Raw genomic sequence first — 7,580 nt, 5'->3', positions numbered from 1 at the left:
CATTTTTATCAACAGAATATTGTTGTCTGGATACATCCATCCATTGTTTTAACCTGCCTTATCTGGCTGCTGTGAAAGGAATGTGGGGCACACCCTGGATGGGTCACAGGACTTGTCTGGATACAAAAGAGTTGAAATCTGCTCCCATTGCAGTCGTAGGTACTGTAGTGCATGCTGGGAAAATGGGTGGAGACAGCAACAAGCTTACTTTAGTCTATGAAATTGCAAAAATTGCTTTAATTGAGTTACGTTTATGCATCTATGGCTTCGCATCTGGCTTGACCAGTAGGTGAAATGTCATTCCAAACATTTAAAAACTACAGAGGAGAACTATCTGCATTCACCGTCCTTTTAAAGTAAGGATAATCTGAGGGGAAGTGTTGCGTTATGCTGCAGAAAGTCATAGGAAGTCAATAGTAGGCTTTTGAGGGTCTTTGTAAATCAGGAATAAGTAACTCCAGGCCTCAGATTCTGCATTCCTGTATATATTCTAACCTACCTTGCTTGCTTTTGCATGTTCTAATTAGCTGGACACATCAGAACCAGGTAGTCAGTCATGAGTGAGTCTTGGATAAATGGAAGTAATGCCAACATGGCGACCCTCAAGGGCTGGAGTTGCCTATCCCTGTTGTAAATCCATTGACAAACATTTGTATATATGTGCAAATATTTGTGTATGTATTTAAACCTATAGCTAAGCAACAAAATCCTAATAGAATACATTTAGTTTTTGGTCAAGAACCGGAGCTCCACATGAATCTGCTTAAAGACTCCCTACTATAGGCTAAATTAGACTGAAGTATCGGCTCTGTTTGTGATTATTGTAAAGTTGTACTTGTTTATAGGAAATAATGAAGAGGAAGCATGCAGTGCAAGAGCAGACTATGTCACCATGTTGTCGAATTTGTTACAAAAAATATGACAAATGCCCTTTGCTGAGGAACCAACGTCTTTATTAAACTGAAGTTGCATGTTTTGCAGGATAATTTACTTACATTTTTTTCTTGAAGACATTCCAATTGCCTCTATTTTTGTGGAGACAGACTGTGCTCATCTGCAGAATACATATTAAACTCACCACTGGGCATATTTAACTCTAAATGTGAATGAAAGGGTTCAGACTTGTGTCATGTTTAAAGTGGTGCAAACATGTCATCAGGTCTGACCTTGTGACCTCGCTGTCATGGAAGGTTAAACATTTTTAGCTGTGACAATCCTGTGTTGCCCTCAAATTAATGCAAATCACTGCATGTATTAAAGGAGCTCAAACGAATACAGAACATTCTTAAATGGCAGTCAACCCTGTTTTTGGTTTGTCTCCAGTGACTTTTGTCAAGGCACAGATGCTCTCAAAAATATTTTTTTTGCATATTATTAAGCTCATTATTTTGAAAAGCTCTCTGAAGAGCAGAATGTTGGATTGAAGTTTGTCTTTCCATCATTTATTAACTTCACAGGGCTCTGTGAATTAATTATCTCAGAAAATAAACATTGTTTTGCTGAAAAATTCTGTTGACAAACGCCACAGAGATCCAGATGCATCTATAGACCTAGAAGAACAAGATGATGCTCACTGGTGGAGAGGAACAGCGTTTTTGGACTCTGGTCTGGTCGTTGTATCAGCAAAAACCCTTGACCATCTAAACATTAGCTTTATTCTAGAAATAAATAATGCGGCTAAAGCTGCTAATAATAGTCCACCATCCCTATCTATCAATGTATTTTAGTTTTATAGATTTAGATCCTGAATTCCTTCTCTAAAGTCCCTGATTTCAGCTCTCACCGATGGTACTGAGGTGTTTCAGATCCAGCCAAGAGATATTAGGTACATAGTGGTGCCTTGATCTTCTATGACACACATACTACTTGCAGCTCTTCAAAGCTACATTTCAATCTGGATTTCATGTAAATGTCCAAATCTTGTTTGGAGGATATTATACTTTCAGCTCCTTCTATCTAGATCAGGGATGTCCACATTTATAGCAAAGAAGTCCAGATTTTGTGAAGTGAAAAAGTGTTAAAGCTGGTCATTCGGCCTGCAATCTTTGAACCCTTGTAATTACATTAAATGCAAATGAACTATTAAATAAAAAATAAGATATTTCTCATTTCTTTCCATATAATTACTTATACCAACATTACTGGAAATTTCATATTTGAAGACCAATAAAAAAAAGACTTTTGTCAACATTAAATCTGGGTTCATATGATATGCAACATGTTAAATGTTCACTGTAAACTTCCAAATTAAATCATATCAACAGGAAAAAACACAAATAGTTAAGTTTTTTAGAAGTACAAACCACTGTGGTTTAATGAAAAAAACAAATAAATCAGTTCTTCTTGTTTGTCCTGTAAGACTCTTGAGAACAAGTAGCCTCATGTTGTTTCCAACAACTTATAATGTAATTTAGCCAATTACTATCAAGAAATTGTAGTTCTTAAGCCTACCAGCCATGCTATTAGATCACTACATGGAGCAGTGTCTGTGTAAGCCTATATCTCATTTAAAATGCTCAGATGATGTTTAGAGATTAGGTTTGTTTTTTTGAAGCTCTATAAAAGCAACAAAAATCACATCTCCATGTTTGGGTTCATGAAATCATTCAGAGATTCTCCCAGTACAGGGAGCTTCACTCCCACTACGAGAACTGTGTCTGAATGATGGCCGCTTCCACAGTCTTTATGTCTCTTTTGGACAGTTTGACGACTTGCTGTACCGTAGTAAACCGTGAGGAAAAAAATAAAAATAATAACATTAGGGGACCATTTTTATTACCGTCTCGATGAAAATAAGAAATATCATAAAATTCAGGAGGCCCGAGCAGGCTGCCTCCCCAGTGACGCAGCGGCTCCTTGTCTGGTCACCAGCTCGCCTTTTGGGAGTAGGGGTAACAAGCACGGTTGCTCCAGCTCCATGGACCCTGTGACAGACTGTCGAGGGTAAATACCTCCCTTTGCTCAAGAGAAGCCGGGACAGGCTCCAGAAACCACGTTGCCCCGAAAGGGATACAGCAGGTTAAGAAAATAGAGAACTGTCTGATCAATCCACCATGCTGGATGTGTATTCTACCCACTGCCACTCAAAATGTTACATGCCCAAAGTTGAGTCCCTGATTGGTTCAAATATTTGAACACTAGCCGCACCACTAGAATCACGCTGCTGCCAGACCACTGCAGGATCTCAGATCACGTCTGTACCATTGACTTAACATTGAAACTGGCTGCATCTGCTGCACAAATCACTTTCATTTCAAGAACATACTTTGGACTTCATATTGTTGATTTTCTGACAGGAGCCTGCAGGCATACACAAACATTTTGAATGCGGCCTGAATTTGACCCATATCCTGGACTTACCTGTTCTAGATAATCAAGCTGTATGGGTTCTCTTTAAAGAAAATTCTGATTCCTTTGCAATGGATACTTGTTTTTTCTTTAGCTAAGAACCATTACGTTATATCTACTTGATAATTCTCAAATTGGTTGCTTCAAATTGTTTAGCTAATAGTTTAGGATCGTGGTTTGATGAAGCCAAAAGTCTTTATCTGCAATATCACGCGTCTTTGAGGTCTCTGATTTGGACTTGGAGTTGATCTTCAAGACAACGTGACTTTAAAAGGTTGATCTAGATGACGTGTTGTTGCTCACCAGAGTAGTGACTTCAGTTCATGTTTCTGCGAGGGATCTCCATATCATGCTGAAACGTCAGATCTACAAATATCAAGACCTTGAAGAACTTGGGGTAGGCCAAATCCCTGAAGCTGGAGAGTCTTTTCAGATTATGAATCTATCCCATAATGTGGCAAAGACTTAATGCAAGCAGAAATGTTGTATGTTTAACATAGCTGAAAAGCAGGAAGTACTAAGGAAAATACAACATCCCCTCAACAACGTCTTCAAGGCATTTCAACCAATGACACTTTTGATCAGAGCATGTCTTCCCCCCTCATGAAAAATGCAAGTACATCTCTCATGATCAATAAAAGCCTGCATGACCAGATCCCAGGTGATCAGACAGACTGCATTACACGCCTACTGTGTGACAGCTGCACATTGTTGAATGAGCAAAACTGACGGCAATGTTCAGTAATCACAGAGCTCCCTGTCTCCTCTTCCTTGATGATTCTGAGTGAATCAGACTCAGTCTTTGATCAGTCTCAGGCGTTGCACCCAGGGACATGGAAGAAAAGACTGGCAGTACAGAGGATAGGACATGCACAGCCGTGTATTTACCCCTGCATTTCAATTTATCTCCCTATTGATTATTCCTGTCCAGTCACTGTATAACAGTACTGAAGGAGCAGAGTGAGCCACAGCCTTTACCAAAGAACATCTGAGTGAACATCATTGCTTTTCCAACATAAAACAGATGCTCCAAGCAATTAGAATGATTATAATTATTTGATGAGAGACATGTTCAATGCAAATTGGCTCTATGTCAGTAATTAAGAGATGCACCCTTTTTTTGAGAGGCGAGTGGAGTTTTCATGAGGCTTTTAAAATGAAAAGCCTGGCTAATGCTGTGCAGAATTTAAACATCTACTCTGCAGGGGATAATTTGACCCCTTCTCTTAAAAGGCTGCACATCTGAATGCTATCACCTTTTGGAATATTTAATTACATGTTGGAAAAAAAGAGAGAGATGAAAAAAAAAATGGCTCCCTATTTGTAGCTTATCTGTACACTAGATAGTCTGCCCACAAGAAATGGATTTTCTAAAGTTCGGTTAAAGTTGTGCTCGGGTGCTTGGCTTGATTTTTTGTTTGCTCCTCTAATTTCTTAATTCTTTCACTTCAGCTGAGCCCAGATTGTGTGTGGCAGTGTGTGACAGTATAATTTCCTCTCTGTGTCAAGCAGAGAGGAAATAGCTGTAGCCCATTTATACCATCCCTTGTAACAGCCCTCCAGTAACAGTAGCATTGCCAGCCAGTCCAGGTGTGAGTTTATGCATACATAAAATTTCATGTAATTTTGATTTTTATAGCTTTGCAGTGCTTCCATAGGGGCTCTGCTGCACAGAGCGTGAGTACGCTTATTATGACCAAAAGGATGGCTTCAGTAAAAAGCTATGACAGAAGAGCCGCACACCAGATGCCGTCACGGGAGAGAGTTATTTGATCCCATCCAGCTTCCAGTCCTCTCACACTAAAACTACAAAGTTTTCACCTTTTACTTTAAAGGAGGTTGAGTCATCGCTATACAGCGCTACGCCATGCAAATAAATGGACCGGGTGTAATTTGCTTGCTAGGCCAGAAATAGTGTTGAAGATGCCATTCTTTGTATGCATTAAGTGTGTTCAGTGTAAAAGTCGGGATTTGAGTGCTTTCAACAGAGTCCAGGGCAGGATTTTCCACCTCCAAGCCCAAAGAGAAGCTCTCACAATAAATTTGGTTTTATGACGATCAGCCAGTTTGGTGTGTGCAACCCTGCACATGCTAAAATTCACCCCCAAGGCAACAATTTCCCGATCCTCTTTAACTTTCGCAATGCTTGCACTGTCTCTGCAACCCCCCCAAAAACTTGCAGTATTCCTAGGCTGAAAATCACTACCTTCTTATGAATTCCCACAATCAATTTGAATTTAACACATCTCACAAAACACGCAGCGGTCTCTTCCAACGCGTTTGATCGATCTGCTTTGTATTTGGTGTGCATGCATGAGGACCCAGCTGAGGAATGTTGAATATAATCTCACTAAAATTCATTTATGGATTTGACATTAGTAAATGTCCAGCAGATCAGCTGGAGGGTATGCAGCCTGCGGGATATGGATGAGCGCTTGACCACAAAGCATTTGTTATGGGACTGAAATGATGCACTTGAAATACTCGTTTAGCACTAAGTGCTGATATTCTGCTTTTGCAGCAAAGGCAGCTCTGTCTGCATGGATGAAACCCTCCTGGTCAAAGAAGAACAATCTCTAAATTGTATCTTAAATGGAAGTATCTATTGTCAAAAAAACTAAACGATAAAAAAATTCAAATTGGGTGATTATTATATTTATTTTAAAGAAATTTACAAAGAAATTAAGTTTTTCATTTCAGCAACTTCACAAACAGACAAATACTGATAAATATGTTCATACTGCGTGTCATTTGTTTCTTAGTTTACTTATTTGGGAAATATATAATATAAAATAAAAAAATAACAACCACACATTTTTTGATAATTTTGTTCCAGGACTTTAATTTTAAATAATCTGGTAACACTTAAACTGCACACTTTTTAGCATTAGTTGAGCATGAGTTAACATTAGCAACTAGCTTATATGCGTTTTTTATTGACATTTTATTCATGATTTAAAAGGATTACAATAATGTGTTTATTAATGGTATGTTAAGACTTTCTTCATTAACAATTAACATGTATATTTAAGTATTAAATGATTTACAAACCAGTTATTTAGTGGTGATTCTTTAAGTTGTAAGTTTACAAAGTGTTAGTAAATTATTTCAAAAAATCTTGTAATTATAGTCCAAATTTTTTCGGCATGTACTGTTAATAAATCCTTTATAAGCCCATATTCCTGTTGTAATTCAAGAGGAATACATGTAGTTATAAAAAATGTAGTATTTGTTAATAAACTGGTTTGTGACCTATTCTAAAGTGAGGACTATTTCTGCTTTTTAAAGGCTTTACACATGAGATGTAAAGGCTTTGTTTCCTGTTAAAAAAAGACTAAAACAGAGGGATACACAAGTAGAACAAGCTACACTTAAGAAAAAATAACAAACTTTTTTTTTTCCCAGTAAAATAATTAAAAGCAGATCACGAGTGTCAAAAACACATGAATAAAATAATGAAATATCAGACAGCTGACATGAGCAGAATTGTAAAAATTATTGGATTCCTGTTATATTATAGTAATCATTTTTAATTATGAATAAAGTGTTACTAACAACACATATAAGGTACTTGCTAATGCTTAATTATGTAGAAGAGAGGCTTTATAAATGATTAAACAAGTGTTAACTCATGCTTAACTAATGCTAACAAACCAGTAATCTTTGCAAAAAATAATTAAACATACTCATGTTTGTCTGTTACCATTGTACTGACACTAGATGTTAACATACCATTTTAAGAAATTGATTTAAAACTGTAACCATCATTTTCTTGTCTCTCAAATATTAATGACCACATTTAACTTAAATGCAAGAAATAAAATAGTTTTTATGGGTTATTATCGTGATATTGTTTTGTTGTTTTCGGAACATTTAGTTTGACAATCAAACAAGTTTGATAATATTTTAAAAATAAAAGCATGTCTTGAGGTAAAATGGAAATCGCTGCATCCTTGAAGCAGATTAGCTTTGAAGAGGTCCAGAAAAACACCAAGTGCAGCGACATCATAAAACCATTTATGTGAAAGCATTACAAAAGGGAAGCACAATAACATCAGCACAATATCAGAACAAGGAAAGATATTAGCCTAAAAAGGCAATTATCCTTCAGACTACACTAACATTCTTTATCAAAGGAAAAAAAATTATAATATGATAGATGGATATAATTATTTTTCAGTCGGTTCAAAAAGTGAAACTTGTGTTTTATATATAATCTTTAACAATAGATT

General features: G+C 36.9%; 2 long non-coding RNA genes across 2 annotated transcripts in view; one reads left to right on the top strand and one right to left on the bottom strand.

Annotated features, from left to right (window-relative positions):
- Positions 1 to 7,580, top strand: part of LOC112153496 — a 38,603-nt gene that overhangs the window by 27,454 nt on the left and 3,569 nt on the right. The gene's annotated exons all lie outside the window — the stretch shown is intronic.
- LOC112153497 overlaps positions 2,594 to 7,580 on the bottom strand; it is an 8,276-nt gene continuing 3,289 nt past the window's right edge. Inside the window, exon 4 of the long non-coding RNA XR_002920508.2 lies at positions 2,594 to 2,924. This is a non-coding gene — a long non-coding RNA (uncharacterized LOC112153497). The remainder of the gene's footprint in view (positions 2,925 to 7,580) is intronic.

Source organism: Oryzias melastigma, linkage group LG10 (genome assembly GCF_002922805.2).
Source record: "Oryzias melastigma strain HK-1 linkage group LG10, ASM292280v2, whole genome shotgun sequence".
In the NCBI taxonomy this organism is placed as follows: domain Eukaryota; kingdom Metazoa; phylum Chordata; class Actinopteri; order Beloniformes; family Adrianichthyidae; genus Oryzias; species Oryzias melastigma.
Note: the sequence above shows the minus strand (reverse complement) of the source record. Positions and strands in the feature narration are given on the sequence as shown.